At 33.9% G+C, this 17,510-nt stretch overlaps 1 protein-coding gene and 1 pseudogene across 1 annotated transcript in view; one reads left to right on the top strand and one right to left on the bottom strand.

Moving 5' to 3' along the window:
• FGF12 (fibroblast growth factor 12) overlaps window positions 1-17,510 on the bottom strand; it is a 479,739-nt gene that overhangs the window by 335,567 nt on the left and 126,662 nt on the right. The window lies entirely within an intron of this gene.
• Window positions 12,080-12,198, top strand: LOC112473841 (annotated as a pseudogene).

The raw sequence follows: 17,510 nt of genomic DNA, 5'->3' as shown, positions 1-17,510 counted from the left end.
AAAAAAAAAAAAAAAAAAAAGCCTACAGTAGGATTTCAATTATGTTTGAAAAATATATATATGGGGGAAAAAAAGACTGAAAGCATATACATATAAATAAAAGATTGTCATGTTAAGCAAAATAAATTCATCCATAGCCTCTAGGCACATGGTTTGAGCCTCTGTACTTCTTAATGGTAAGCATCCCAGCTCCTCGGCCTACTGTACTACCCTTCAGAATCTAATGAGCCCTCCTTTCTGGCTTCATCTACTCTAGCCACATAGACTATGTGTCCTAAGATATACCACCTATTTTCTAGAAAAGTAAACCTTATCCTGTCTTGCTCAAAATGACTTCTATAATGAACTTAAAAAAAATTTTATACATCTGACATATAATTGAATCGTATACTTGAAACCCATATAATTTTATTAACCAATGTCACCTCCAACAAATTTAATAATAAATAAATAAAAATTAAAAAATTATTCGACTTCCTGGGCTTCACTTCTGCTCTAGCACTTTCTGCCATGATCCCTTTGTGCAAGTCACTTCACTGCTTTAGACACCAGTTTCTATTTATATAAAATGAGAACAATAATATATCACAGGATAAAGTTTAACTGAGTCAATGTATATAAAGCATGAGGTACAGTATCTGTGGAATATTAAAACATTAAATACATAATATCACCAATTTCTATTCCACATTTCTGGTTTTTTTTAATTTTCTACAATTAATATTGAATACTTTTAAAATCAGAAATAAATATTTGTTTTAAAATATCAGCATCTTTTTAATTTTTATAAGTAATTTAAAAAAACTTGTAAGAATGTCAAATAGTCAGCCTGCAACTCTTGAAGTTACGGCATGAAAAAATATCTCTTCCATGGCCTAATATATATGCTTCATCCTTGGGCTCTAGTGAAAGCCATAAACTGGTTGTAAACATGCTACTATTATTATCAGTTCTTCTAAAGTCAAATGTTGAGAATTTCTGGAAATATATAACCTATGAATGAGATGGAATTTTCTGATTACATACACAGACTTAGATGGATTGAAATACCACTTCTAGAAAGCGGATTTAATAATATTCCTAAGGCAGCTAGAATTTCTCTTTGAAAAATATACCTATGTATAGTTTTATTACATAGGTCTACCTCTTCTTCCAGTCTCTCAAAAAACACTTTTAAAAATAAAAACAAAATGCACTTTTATTCCTGTGGTCCCAGGATCAATTATTACAAGCTCAGGAAAAGTGAGAGGCCAACTAACTATCCAGTTATGCTAAGAAAAAAAAGGAAAAAAAACTGAGATGGGTACATTCCAGAGTCGATTTTCTAATTCCCAAACTTTTGCTTCCTGTTTCAAATAGCAGAGTTTAAAACTTACTAAGAGTCACAAACAGACATATGCACACAAACAAAACAACGTGTTCAATTTTTCAAATAATTTTCTTGAACTAATTAGAATCTAATTATTTTATAAGAATATGATCAAAGTTGAAATATAATACTGTTTCTTGTTGGGGTTTTTCTTATTGTTTTCTGCTGGGAAGCAATTTCTGCATTTTCAAAGCAAAGTCATCTGGGGACATCAAATCCTGATCATATTTGTATGATATGGCCCTTAGCAAGCTGCAAACATAATCTGATATTGCTTTCTCTAACCCTATTTCTCCCACATGTCTTCAAAAAAGGGACAAAAGATGGAGTAAAAACCTATTTTCAAAAGGCATTTCATTTAACATCACTATTTTACTCAAAGGTAAATATCCCAGGTTTAGGGATTGAGGGAAAAGATTTAAAGTGGAGTATGCTCAGGAAAATGAACTTGTTTTGATAAAACATTGAATATTTCACTACCTTCTTCAGCCAAAAGGAGAACTTCCAACATCTTTAACACAGCATTCAAGAACCAGCATGATCCTTTTTTTTAAACCTATTGCACCTGGTCTTCCTAGGTGGTCTCCCATCTCAAGTACTAACCAGGCCTGACCCTGTTTAGCTTTCGAGATCAGACCAGCACGATCTTTATCTTGCTTTCTAACCATAGCTTCTACAATATTATATCACCCATAGTTACTTCAGATCCACAATCCCAAATCTGAAACACTTGGGACTAGGTGTTTATTGCAATTCAGGTTTTGGCGAGGTGCGAGGCAGTATTTTTTTTTTTTTTAAGTAATACATAAGGCAATGCATGAAATATTAGTAAAATCTCTCCATGTTGGGGCAGCATCTGTAATCAAAAACACTGATATTTCTGTAGCTAAATCTATAAATACTCTCATAGGGATAAATAGAGATAAACAGCTTCACGTCATTTCAGGTCAGGTTGTGCCATCAAAGAAGTTAGCTTCAAACTTAAGAAAAAATCAATGGTTTTCAGAGCTTCTTGGATTTAGAAATGATGGATAATGGATTGTGAGCCTGCACTTGCTTTACTTGAACATAGACTTTTGCACTTTTGAGCTTTGGTTCACTTTCTTTCCTTAGCCAAGAATGTCTTCTGTGTCTCTTCTATTTTATTAACCTCTACACTGGCCAGTCCAAATGTCAGCTCTTCCACTAAACCTGAAGTTGGAAGCACCAGTCCTTTCTCTGTTGTAGGCATGTATGTCTCTCCTTCTAAACTAGAAACTCCTTACAAAACAGCCCTGTGTCTGCTTTGTCTTTGTGAACTATGACTCCAGGCAGTGTATTTTCCTTAGAAGAATGAATAAATTAAATGAAGGGAGCCTACCAATATCAAAAGTATCAACAAAACAAACCAAAGAATTCAGCATCATATCTCTATTCTTTATAAATGTGGATTCTTACAAGATGACTGGTTTGTTTTTGTTTTTTTTTTTTTTTAACTATTTTAACTCAGGATCTCTCTTTTCTGCTCCCATACTGATAAACAATGCTAAGAAAAACTATAAGCAGTATAGTTACTAGCTTTCTATTTCCATTCAAACCTCTGAGCAGACTTCAAAGAAACCAATTTTAGGTTAGTGTAGTGCTCAGGAAATGTGGGACAAAGAATTAACTTTCTCATCTATTGCCCTATTTATTCTTTTCTAATTATTTTCCCATATTTGTATTATTTCCAGGAGCATGTTTTTAAGCTCTTTAGGGGATTAGAAATGTATTTTCTTATTTTATATTCTTCACAGTGCTCTTTGCAGACAAGAGTTTTTGAATAAATTAATGTGACTGAATAATAATAAGTATAAATAAGGATAAATCATTTTTTTTTACAGTAGAAAAGAAAAGTTTTATTAGAAGGGAAAGTACACTTCCAGACATGGAAGCAGGCTTGAGCAACAGAACTGTGGCTCAAAAGGCAGAATAAATCATATTTATATTAAATATTTAGGTGAATGTAGGTGAATGGTCAAACTATGTTTTCTAATATTGGCAATTACAGGATATATCTCCATATAGAAATATCACCCTATTATTTAAAGTCTGAGTGAATGCAATGTAGTTCCTTTGAGTCCAAGCCTAACTTTTTCCCTATGCTGTTTATGATCTTATATTCTATTTCTCTAATTTAGTTGACTGATATGAAATGAGATTTTTTTATTCCTTTTATAAGAAATTTGTTATTAGAATATTAAAAAGCAAACAAATAAGAGGAGTAAAATACTTCCTATAGTGTGCATAATAATAGAAATAGCATATTAGGCATATTTTGGCTATAAGGGTTGAAAAACAATGCTAAGACATTCCTATATCACAGAAATTAACTATAATAAGCCAGATGTGGGTTTTTCAGATTAGATATTTCTCTTCACATGTAATATTCGTCCAAATTTGTAATACTGAATAATGCCTGTCTAGCCATCTATTCATCCATCTATCCCTCCATCCATCTGCTCATCCAATCATTCAATCATTTGTCTAAACATCCATAAGGGAAAAAAATTCTACATTCTACATAAAATTTTAATTTCCTTCTTCGGAGGATGATTCAACTAAGAAAAAAGAAGAGTTTCTTGTTTAGCAGAGCATCTTGGTGGATTAAAAAATGTACAGAGGAATCAGAGGGGAATTTGGAGTAAGGTTGGAAAAAATGAAATGAATCTGTGAGAATAATATGGACTTCTGAGGGCCATCTGGAAGGGGTTGTGGAAAGCTGAGAAACACGGTAGCAGGCTGGAGTCTGAGGTGTAGAAATGGCCAAGAAGTTTTTTAGAGAACAGAGAAAGCTGAACAATCTCTACATTAAACTGATTTGGCAGAAGAAGAAATCAGAATCAGAGATAATTATAAAAATAGACCCCCACCCTGAAAAGTTACTTAAAACTTGGTGATATGGGTGGGGGATACTGAACCCTCCAATATTCATAGAATGAGGATCAAACTAATTGTATCTAGGTCTTAATTGGTACAGAATCTTGAGATTTATACTTGAGATACATAAATACAGGCATGTACACATTCACCTGAAGTGATTCTAGAATTCATTTATCCAATAACTTCAAATATCTGCAACATTGAAATTGAAAAAGACAGATTTTAGGCATAAACCTAAAAGAAGATGCAAAGGGAGAAAGAAAAGACATTTAAGTACTCCAAAATGCTATGATGAAGTCGTGGCCAAAATTTTGTGTAGTTTGTTTGTAGGAACACATTTACTCCATATGCAACATTTATTTACTTTTCAAAAAATTTTATGAACTTTTCTACATATTACTCTCCATAGCTATTTCATCACACTCTAGAACAGAGGTTGGTAAACTATGATCCACAAACCAAATCCACTCACTGCCTGTTTTTGAAAATAAAGTTTTATTGGAACACAGCCACGCCCATTCATTTGTGTGTTGTCTGTGGCTCTTTCATGCTACAACCACAGAATTGAGTGATTGTAACAGAGACTGCATGGTCTATAAAGCCTATGATATTTACTACCTGGATGTTTATAGAAAAAGATTGCTGACCTCTGTTCTTAAAGAGAAAAAAAGGACATTGAAAAAGATAGATTTTTAAAACTGAAAAATAATTTTAAGGAGAAAAAGTAAACAAATAACCAAACTAATAAATATCAGACCCCCTTCAAATCACAATAATAAAGGCCATTTGATATGAGAACAAATAGTGCCAGATACCTTAACAAGTCTCTGAGAGGGACAATATATTTTTACAGTACAATACAATTATTAATTGTAATAATAATGATGCTAAGCAATCCATCAAATTTGTAAGATACATTCAGAATCTTCTAAGAAATGACTTGAAAGGTACATTTTAAGAAATGATGATAAATAAGATTTTGCTTTTTTATTTTCTCTTTTTAGAAGAGGTGTTAAACAAAAAGAAATAAGCTTTGATATCTGGGAAATTTGCTTCTGTAAATTACCTTATTCTTCTGAGAATTTCACTATAAACTATCTCTGTATTAAATATCTCTAAAATAGCCATTGGACCTGTATCAAAACATGCAGGATTTCTCTCCTGATAATTTTGAATTTTACAGGTTTTTTTCATGGAAGCATGATATAGATCTGGCATTCCTTTTATTATTTTAAAGTTGATTAGTGAAGCAGTATAGTATAGCGTTTAAGAAAAGTGATTCTGGAGCCAGACTGCTTGGCATCATATCTCAGGTCAACAACTTACAAGTTGTGTGATCTTGGACACAATATTGGAGCTAGTTTTGAGTATTAAACTAGCAGACCTTTGGGGTCCATTTCAGTCTGTGAGTCTCGGTAAGAATGAGGCATCTATTCCAGGAGTGATCACTTCAACTACCTTGTCTGCACTTTCCTTTTCTTGCTCCTAGGAGCTGGAGGGGAAGTCAGATGAGGTAGCTTGAGGAAGACTTGAATCTCCAATGAGCATATACAAAGACTTACATGAGATCAACTGAGACATGACTGAAAGAAATCCCATCCTGCACCCCTTCCCAGTGTAGAGGGCCCCACATTGATCGGGAACACCTGTGATAAAAGACAGTGTACGGTGTAGCATTATACAGGATTCTTGTGCCAACCTCAGCTGCCTGAGAGATCAAATACTGCAGGATTTCCTCGTGTAGGTACCAACCTAACACTTGCACTGTGGTCCCCATGACTGCTTATGTATAAGCTAATTATCAAGACAAGTGTAACAACTGATCATGACAAACACATTTTCCCTGGCATTGAATTCCAGGAGGAATTTATCATGTGCATCCACAGAAAAAAAGGTAGAAAAAGGCAGTGAGAGTCATAAAGAACAGTCTTCAACTGCAACATTTGGAATAATGTTCCAATAACTTCTGAAAAAAATCTTTCCTGCATGGCCATAGATCTTTCTTTCCCAAAGAAAACTCTGCACAAGTTTGTGCATAGCTTTTGTAAGATGCTTATCTTCCTGCTAAACTGTGCAGTCTGTCCCATAGCTATCCTTAATTCTTCCTGGGCTCTGTCCAGAAGAAAGTGACCAGGTAACACATGGTATAGAAACTGGAACTGTAGCAGCTAGAGAAAGTAACTCCCAGGAGAAAATAAAATTGCCCACAAAACATCCAAAGAGCACTTTTATGAACAAAATATTATAATTGTTCATAAAAGTACAAAGTACATAAATTGTCTCCTCAAAGTACAAGCATCTTGCCCTGAGTTTGTTGTAGTCCCCCAACGAACTCAGGGCAAGATGCTTGTACTTTGAGGAGACAATTCTCAATTCAATATAGGAAAATCTTTCTACCTCTCAAATCTACCCACAGTTGGAGTTACTTATTTCTGCTCACAGTGAGTTTCCTGTCATCTTTAGAGGCAATTTAAGTTTTGAGCAAAGGAAGTTGAACCACATGGCTACACTCTCTGAGACAAATTAGGTCTTAGACATTTTGACAAGAAAAGTCATCCAATCAGACTGACTAAAAGCATAGGGATCTCTGTGTCTTGAACAGATTCTACCCAAAGAAACTAGAGAAAAACACCTAACTTCTCTAACTCAGGGCTTGATAAAATTAGCTAGCTGTGGCTATTGCCTACTAAATGATAAATAGAGTAGTAGAGTGAAAAAGAAACTGACTTTTGAGCCTGACTGACTTGAATTCAAATCTCGATCCTGTCACTTAGTTGTGTGACCTTAGACAACTTACATAATTTCTGAGTCTCAGTTCCTTCATCTAAATAGAGATAAGAATATCTTATTACAGAGAGTTGTAAGGAGCCTATGAGATATTATATATAAAGTGCCTAGAGTGGTGCTAGGCTTAGAATAGGAACTAAATAAATTGAAGTTATCATCAATAATATTGTAAGTGTCTATCACAGCAATCTCAGCCTTTTAAGGCCATCTGTGAAAAGATCAATTTCAGGTACATTCATAAATAAAGGAGAAATTTAAGATAGACAATTTTAGAATTTATAACATGATTGTCATGGGAAACTGCTACCTTTCAAAAAAAAAAGAGGACGTGGTTCCATAGTGTAGCGATTAGCATGTCTGCTTTACACGCAGAAGGTCCTGGGTTCACGCCCCAGTGGAGCTATGGTCCATGGTCTATGGCCATGCCACCCTGAACAAGCCCGATTCCATCTGATCTCAGAAGCTAAGCAGGGTCAAGCCTGGTTAGTACTTGGATGGGAGACTACCCATAAATAATAATAATAATAAAGGATATTGTGATATGTAAAGAATACACCAAACCATATCTATCTCCTTCCCTAAAATATAAGCTTCATTAATGCAGGAACTTTTTAATCTCATTAATCAGCATATTTCCAGAGGCCAGAACATTATCTTTCCTGTATCCTATACTCAAGAAATATCTGTTCATAAACAAATAAATAAATGAGTGGTTTTATCCACACTATACCTGATAACCATGAGGACTTTTAGACACTGGGCAAGGGAAAGACAACTACCCAAATTCTAGTTTTGGCACCTCAAACATTACTTAGAAATATCCAACTATCTCTGTAATAATTCACATTTCAAGAAACCACATGATTAGTATTTGGGATTTCTATGAACTATAGAAAACAGACCGGTGATTTTGAATGGCAGTGGAGCAAGAGAAGATTCTCTCCCAGTGTAAATGCAACTGCTGGCATCTAACTTATTAACTAAATGTTGTTCTTTGTACATTAGTCACCATGATTCAGTCTTCCTGAGAATGATCATATTAGAGAAATCTTTAATCACCCTAACCTGAGTTCCCACCTCACCTAAGTTCATTATTTTCTTCATGATACCTCTACTCCTCCAGCAAACCCCAAGTCTCTCTCTTTTCATTTCCTTAATTGTACCAACTCATTTCAGGGAAAGTTGTGTCTAATTAATCATTATTGTACTTTATAATAAACTAAAGTATTTGCAGAGTTGTACTGTAGCTGACACACCTTGGTACTTAAACAAATTATAGCTTACATTGTAGTAAAATTGGTCACACTTAAATGATATTAGTTCTAGACAGCTTGCTGAATACAAAATTGAATCAAAAACCAATAGAAAACATTCTGCAACCTACAGTTCTTCAAAATATTTGATCCAGGTTCATAATACCAGCACTTATCTATTGAACTAGTATTCTGACTATAGCACTGGCCAGGGTTACCTCTTAGTCACTACAAGTCCAATCATCATTTTCTTATCTCTGACCTCTGCCACCTTTTCCTTCAACACATTGTAGAAGAGAATGCTGTGTTTTGTTGAAAGTACTTCTCAAGTATCAGGTAGAAAATTTACTGGAAGTCTCTGTAGGTTCAGAAGGTAGATGATTAGAACCAGAAGTAAAGTCAAAATGAACTAAAATAAATTTTTAAATTATTACAGTATTTAGACAAGACTTCCTTAGCTATAAATAATTTTGAATGATATCCAAAACACATACATTATAAGTATTAGAATATGATGAGGGAGAGAAGGGGGAAGTTGGTCTCTAATGCACAGAGAGAGGAGATCTTAGGGCTCTTGTCAATTGGACTGGTGACAATAGAAAACATTAAGCAATTTAAAAGTTCTAATTTCCAAAGCATTGATACATGTTTAAAATATAAAGCATGAAATGGAAATAAAAATTTTTTTAATTAAATTAAGAATATTAGAATTGATAGAAATTTTAGATATCACGCAGTCTAATTCCTTCACTATACAAATGGAAACAATTGAGACCCAGAGAAAGGATATGAATACTCTCATGAAAATTAAAAACTAATAATGTACTGACCCAACTTGAAGCACTTTAGGTCTTTTATTTCTAAATACCTTTCCAAATGATTTGCTTCATTTCCTCCCCTCTATATACCAACTGTGTGGCTATCACTTGTATTTTCCTTGGTTCTACTATGACTCATCTACCATATCTAGGATAGAAGTGAATTAATTCATCAAAGTATGTGTCAGCCAGATTCTGAGTGTTATTATTAATTCTGGTGGTTATTATTAATTCTGGCATTCTATGCCAGAATCAGACAGATTGAAAGACAGGCATGTATTTACAGAGCTGTAGTGTTACATCCCTCCAAACATATATACTGATATTCTTACTCATCAATACCAACGAAGTGTATTTTAAAAACTGACATGATTACCCTAAAAATCAGAAGGAAAATTAACTCCCATAACTGATCTGTAACACTTTCTTACGGCAATAACTCATTAAAATACAACTACCTTTCTTGAAACTTGAAAAAAGTTCATTTGGTTTGTTTCCACCAAACAGGCCTTTTGTAAATCTTTATGTTACTTTCTAACTTCAAACCATTGCTGTTATTCTTATTAGACATTAAATTGAATGTTTTAGGTTATGCTTCCTTAAACCATGCCATGCAGCCCATTATACTAATAGTTGACCACGCTAAGAAGTCTGGACTTTTTATGATGTCAAAGTCATTGAAACATATTAAATCATCATTTGCTATAATCAAACATATGTTTCAATGGGATTACTCTGGTACCAGTATGGAGATGGACAAGACCAAGTTGTTTCTACAGGAAATCGTTAGGCCTAAACTATGGCATATGCAGTAGAGATAAAGATAAAAGAACAAATTCAGACGTTTAGGACATTTAATTGATAGAACTTTGTAACTGATTGTATATGAGAAGTGAAAGATAGGAAGAAGCAATAATGTGCAATCTCTTAGCATTACGCTAATAGAAAAAGAGCTTACAATCAAAAAGGAGACTCATATAGTCTTTTTTTTAAAAAAATTAATAATAGAATAATAGCTATTCTAAGTAGAATGTGTGAAGTACCATGTATGGGAAACAAAAGGAGGGGAAAATCACATTTGAAAATAGAAACAAGGATATGAATTATAAAGAACATAGTATGTCATGTTTGCTAGGCCATAGAGAAAGAGAGAGGGCTTGCTTTTGAAAGAATGGTCCAACACAACTAGAGCATCAGGTCAGAAAGTGTAGGAAGTAAAGGCAGAAAGGTAGCTACACAATGGAGGATTTCCTATACATAGCCAAAGAATTCAGAATTAATTCAAGAAAAAATAGGATTTAATGAAGGTTTTCTTATGGATTTAACAAAATTAAACTATATATGAACTTTTCACATTCAGGTAAAGGCCCTCAGAGAGTAGCACTGCAGTGCTAAGTCCTGTGTTCATTTGAATGGAGGTACAAGATATTAACAAGTTCTTAGAGATGTATGAATTGTAACCAACTCAGAATAGAAAAGACTTGCTGAGAAACTTAAACATTGGATTGAGATGCCAGAAAGATCATGCCTAAGAGGAAATATCATGCCATATAGTAAGAGTCATGCCAAAGACTAAGAACGGAATTAAAATAAAGCGTAAACTAACTCTAACAAAACCAAGAAAAATGATTAGTAGTTTAACCACTTGCCAAAACAAAACTAAATACTCTTCAAAGGAAAACAACACACACTAGGTTCTCTACAATATGCCATCTATAATATCTAGCATATAATCAAATATTACTAGACTTGCAAAGTAGGAAAAATGTAATCCACAGTCAAAAGTAAAAGAACTTAACATAAATAGATCCTAAGATCACACTGATGTTGGAATTAGGAGACAGAGGACTTTAAAACAACATATATATATATATGTGTATATATATATACACATATATATATATATCATGAATTTAAAGGAATATACCAACATAATGTACACATAGGAACTCTAGAATTGGAAAATATCATACCTGAATAAACTCACTAGATAGGCTGTACAGTAGATTAGACACTGCAAGAGTCTAGAAACTTGAAGACATATGAATAGAAAAGAACTAATTGAAGACAAAGAACATAAACCAGAGCGTTAGTAATTCAGATAATCAGCATAGTATAATTTAAATCCCTGAAGAGCATCAAATTTGTTTTAAAAATCATCTTACATATCCATACCTATATATCCAATCCTAAGCCATATCCATACCTTCATATCCAATCTTAAATATAAATAGAAAGAAAACTTCAACTAGGTACACTATGATCAAACTTCTGATAACAATGATAAAAAAGAAAATCTTAAATGTAGTCATAAAATTTAAAAATATTGCATGCAAGAAAGCAATAAGATGATAGACTACTCATCAGAAAAAATAGAGGCCAGAAAATCTTGAAACAATAGCTTTAAAGTGCTAAATAATAATAATAATAATAATAATAATAAGCCAATTCAGAATTCTATACCTACTAGAAATGATACTTTAAAAATAAGGATGAAATAAAGAATTTTTTTGATAAATGCAAGCTGACAGAATTCGTCAATAGCAGAAAGTATCCTATAAGAAATAAGCTATAAAGTAATATTGAGTGTCAACTATAATTGAAAAGTAATAATTAAAAAATTTAAAAAATAAATGAGAGGCCTCTCTGTTTAGGTTTTTGTGTGGACATAAGTTTTCAATTCATTTGGGTAAATATCAAGGAGTGTGATTGCTGGATCATATGATAAGAGCATGTTTACTTTTCTAAGAAACTGATGAACTATCTTCCAAAGTGGTTGTATTATTTTACACTCTCATCAGCAGTAAATAAGATGTTTATAGGAGCTTTATTCATAATTGCCAAAACTTATAAGAAACCAAGATGTCCTCCAGTCAGTGGATGGATAGATAAATCAATGTGGTATAACCAGACAATGGAATATTATTTAGGGATAAGAAATGAGCTATCAAGTCTATGGCCATGCTACCCTGAACAAGCCCAATCCCATCTGATCTCGGAAGCTAAGCAGGGTCGGGTCTGGTTAGTACTTGGATGGGAGACCATCTAGGATGACCAGGTGCTATAGGCATAAAAAATAAGGGATTGTAAACTGACAAGGTCCTTGCAATCTGTGAAGTCAACAAAGGTTGTGTCACCTAAAAAAAAAAGAAAAAAAGAAAGAAAGGAAAGAAATGAGCTATCAAGCCATGAAAAAGACATGAAAGAAACTTAAATGAATACTATTAAGTGAAAGAAGCCAATCTGAAGAGGCTACATACCATATAATTCCAACTATATGACATTCTAGGAAAAACCATGAAGATAGTAAAAAGATGAGTGGTTGCCAGGGGTTATGGAAAGTGAAGGATGAATAGGCAGAGCACAGAGGTTTTTAGGCAGTGAAAATTCTGTTTCATACTATAATAGTAGATATATGTCATTATATATTTGTCCCAACTCATAAAACGTACACCACCAAGAGTGGACACTAATGTCAACTATGGACCTTGGGTGACAATGACATGTCGATGTGAATTATAAAAAATGTGCTATTGTGGCTAGGCATCTGGGGACACTCACAGTTCTCTGCACCTGGCCCAGGTCTGCATTGAAATTACAACCAAATTATAAAATAATCAACGTGGAGAATCACCTAAGTCTAGCTGATTGTAACACCTACGTCTGATAATATAAAGGAACCACATTGAAGCCGCATCGAAGTTGTGAATCAGGCTGGACTCGCACCCACGGGTGGTGGAGGATCATGGGGAGGGAGACCAAGGCTGCAGAGGCTCTCTTGAAAGAGAGGAGGGTCCTGGTCTCATCTGGGGGCTCCCCAGCCCAGGGTCCCAGCCCAGGGAAAAGAAGACTCCAGTAACTCTGTAGAAACTAGAGGGAATCCCTGCTGTCTGTGCGAGATGGAAGGTGACTGAATCCCTAAACATCCCTTTGAAGGACCCACGCACAAGCTTTCTGACCTGCAGACACTCACCCAGGACACCAGCAGTGGGTCAGAGGCTCGTGGGGGATACACACCGAGAATGTCTGCATTACCTGGTGCCAGAACAAGGGCTGGAAGGGCTGCCGCAAATGAAACAACAGGAGAAAACTCCAGAAAATAAGCTAAATAAAATGGAGGCAAGCAACCTACCAGAGACAGAGTTCAAAAAAATGGTTATAAGGATGCTCAATGAACTTATGGGGAGAATGAATGAACACAATGAGAACCTCAACAGAAAGATAGTAAGCATAAAAAAGGACATGGAAACCATAAAAATACTCAAACAGAAATGAAGAATATAATAACTGAAATGAAGAATATACTAGAAAGAGTCAACAGTAGATTGGATGAAGCAGAAGATCGAATCAGCTAATTGGAAGACAAGGTAGCAACATACACCCAATCAGAACAACAAAAAGAAAAAAGAATTTTAAAAAGTGAGGATAGTTTAAGAGACCTCTGGGACAACATGAAGCATAAAATTATCCAGATCATAGGATTTCTTGAAGAGGAAGAGAGAGAGAGCAAGGGATTGAGAATCTATTTGAAGAAATATGACAGAAAACTTCCCTAACCTGGCAAAGGAATTATACATACAAGTTCAAGAAGCATAAAGAGTCCCAAACAAGAGGAATTCAAACATACCAACACCAAGACACATCAGAATTAAAATGCCAAAGGTCAAAGAAAAAGAGAGAATCTTAAAAGCAGCAAGAGAAAGGAAGCTAGTTACTTATAAGGGTACCCCCATAAGAAGGTTTGCTGATTTTTCAATGGAAACTTTGCAGACCAGAAAGGAATGGCCGGGAAAGGTTTTCAATAAAAATAGAAAGTGAGATAAAGAGCTTTCCAGACAGGAAAAAGCTTAAGGAATTCATCACCAACAAGCCAGTATTACAAGAAATAGCAAAGAGACTTCTGTAAAAAGAGAAGGGGTAAAAAAGAAAATAGAAATAACAAATACGAATAATAAAATGGCAGTAACTATATACCTATCAGTAATCACTTTAAATATAAACAGATTAAATGCTCCACTCAAAAGACGTAGGGTAACCGAATGAATAAGAAAACAAGACCCATGCATACACTGTCTACAAGAGACCCACTTCAGATCAAATGACACTCACAGACCAAAAGTAAAGGGATGGAAAAGATATTTCATGCAAATGGAAATGAAAAAAAAAAAAAAAAAAGCCATACTTACATCAGATAAAATACTTTAAAAAACAAAGGCTATAATAATAGGAAAAAAAAGGGCATTATAAAATGATAAAGGGATTGATAAATCAATAGGACATAACCCTAGTAAACATATACACACTCAACATAGGAGCACCTACGTATATAAAGCAATTATTGACTAACATAAAAGGAGAGAACAACAGTAATACACTCACAGTAGGAGAATTTAACACCCTATTGACACCAATGGACAGATCTTCCAAGCAAAGAATCAACAAGGAAACAATGGGCCTAAAAAATAGACTAGAATAGATGGATTTAATAGATATTTTCAGAGCATTTTATCCCAAAGCACCAAAATATACATTCTTATCAAGTGCACATGGAACTTTTTCTAGGACAGACCACATGTTAGGACACTAAACAAGTTTTAATAAATTTAAGAGATTGAAATTATATCAACCATCTTCTCTGATCACGATGGTATGAAACTAGATATCAACTACAAGAAAAAAAAACTGGAAAATACACAAACACATGGAGGCTAAATAATATGCTACTAAACAATGAATGTGTTAATAATGAGGTCAAGGGAAAAAAATCAAAAGATACCTAGAGACAAATGAAAATTAAAACACAACAACTTAAAACCTATGGGACACAGCAAAGGTAGTCTGAAGAGGGAAATTCATAGCAATACCGACCTACCTCAAGAAACAAGAAAAAGCTCAAATAAACAATCTAACCTAACACTTAAAAGAACTAGAAAAATAAAAGCAAATAAAGCCCAAAGTGAATAGAAGGAAGGAAATAATAAAGATCAGAGTGGAAATAAATGAAATAGAATGTAGAAAAACAATACAAAAATTAATGAAACCCATAGCTGGTTCTTTGAAAGGATAAACAAAATTGACAGACTATTAGCCAGACTCATCAAGGAAATAAGAGAGAGGAATCAAATAAATAAAATCAGAAATGAAAGAGGAAAAATAACCACAGACTCTGCAGAAATACAAAGGATCATAAGAAAATACTATGAGCAATTATATGCCAACAAATTGGACAATCTGGAAGAAATGGACACATTCCTAGAAACATGCAATCTACCCTGAATGAGACAAGAAGAAACAGAAAATCTGAACCGACCAATTACCACGAATAAAATAGAATCAGTAATCAAAAACCTCCCCAAAACAAAAGCCTAGACCAGATGGCTTCATAGGTGAATTTTACCAAACATTCAAAGAATTATAACCTATTCTTCTCAAACTATTCCAAAAAGCTCAAGAAGAAGGAAGGCTCCCTAACTCCTCTTATGAGGCCATCATTACCTTGATTCCAAAACCAGACAAAGACATTATAAAACAGAAAACGATAGGCCAATATCTCTTATGAGCATTGATGCAAAAATCCTCAACAAAATATTAGCACACTGAATTCAGCAATATATTAAAAATATCATACACCATGATCAATTTGGATTTATTCCTGGGATGCAAGGTTGGTACCGTATCCACAAATTAATTAATGTGGTACACTACATTAACAAATCGAAAGATAAAAACCATATGATCATAGCAATAGATGCAGAAAAAGTGTTCGACAAAATCCAGCATCTATTTATGATAAAAACTCTCAGCAAAGTGAGAATAGAAGGAACATACCTCAACATAATAAAGGCCATATATGACAAACCTACAGCTAACATTGTACTCAATGGGAAAAGACTAAAAACATTAACCATAATCAGCAACAAGACAAGGATGCTCACTTTCACCACTCCTCTTCGACATTGTATTGGAAGTCTTAGCCACAGCAATAAGACAAGAAAGAGAAATAAAAGACATTCAAATTGGAAAGGATGAAGTAAAACTCTCATTATTTGCTGATGATATGATACTATATGTAGAGAAACAAAAAACTATTAGAACTGACCAATGTATTCAGTAAAGTAGCAGGTTACAAAATAAATATTCAGAATTCAGTGGCATTTTATATACCAATGATGAACATTCAGAAAGAGAAATTAAGAAAACAATCCCATTTACAATTGCATTGAAAACTATAAAATACCTAAGTATCAAAGTAGCTAAGGAGGTAAAAGACTTGTTCTTAGAAAATTATGTCATTGAAAAAAGAAATTGAAGAAGATACAAGTAAATGGAAACATATACTGTGCTCATGTGTAGGAAGAATCAACATTGTTAAAATGGCCATATTACCCAAAGCAATCTATAGATTCAATGCAATCTCCATCAAAATATCAATAGCATTTTTCAGAGAGCTAGAACAAATAATCCTAAAATTTATATGGAACCATAAAAGACCCTGAATAGCCACAGCAATCTTGAGAAAGAAGAACAAAGTTGGAGGTATCACACTACCTGATATTAAACTATACTACAAGGCTACGGTAATCAAAACAGCATGGTACTGGCATAAAAAGACATATTAATCAATGGAACAGAATAGAGAGCCCAGAAATAAATCCACACCTATACACTCACTTAATATATGACCAAGGAGATAACAATATACAATGGAGTAAAGACAGTCTCTTCAATAAATGGTGTTGGGAAAATTGAACAGATATATGCAAAAAAAAAATGAAACCGGACCACTTTCTTATACCGTATACAAGAATAGACTCAAAATAGATTAAAGACTTAAATGTAAGACCCAAAACCATAAAACTTCTAGAAGAAACCATATGCAGTAAAGTCTCTGATATTACTAACAGTAATTTCTTTTCGGGTATATCTCCCCAGGCAAGGGAAACAAAAGAAAAAAATAAACAAATGAGACTACATCAAACTAAAAACTTTTTGTACAGCAAAGGAAACCATCAATGAAACAAAATGACGACCAACTGATTGAGAGAAGTTATTTGCTAATGATACATCTGATAAGAGGTTAATATCCAAAATATATAAAGAACTCATACAACTCAACAACAACAACAAAAAAACCCCACAAACAATTCAATTAAAAAAGGAGCAGAAGACCTGAATAGATACTTCTCCAAAGAGAAAATACAGATGGCCAATACATATGAAAAGATGCTCAAGGTCACTAATTATGAGAGAAATGCAAATTAAAACCACACTGAGATATCACCTCACACATGTCAGAATGGCTATCATCAATAAATCAAAAAACAGTAAGTGTTGGCGAGGATGTGGAGAAAAGGGAACCCTCATACATTGTTGGTGGGATTG

Source organism: Pteropus alecto, unplaced genomic scaffold (genome assembly GCF_000325575.1).
Source record: "Pteropus alecto unplaced genomic scaffold, ASM32557v1 scaffold311, whole genome shotgun sequence".
In the NCBI taxonomy this organism is placed as follows: domain Eukaryota; kingdom Metazoa; phylum Chordata; class Mammalia; order Chiroptera; family Pteropodidae; genus Pteropus; species Pteropus alecto.
Note: the sequence above shows the minus strand (reverse complement) of the source record. Positions and strands in the feature narration are given on the sequence as shown.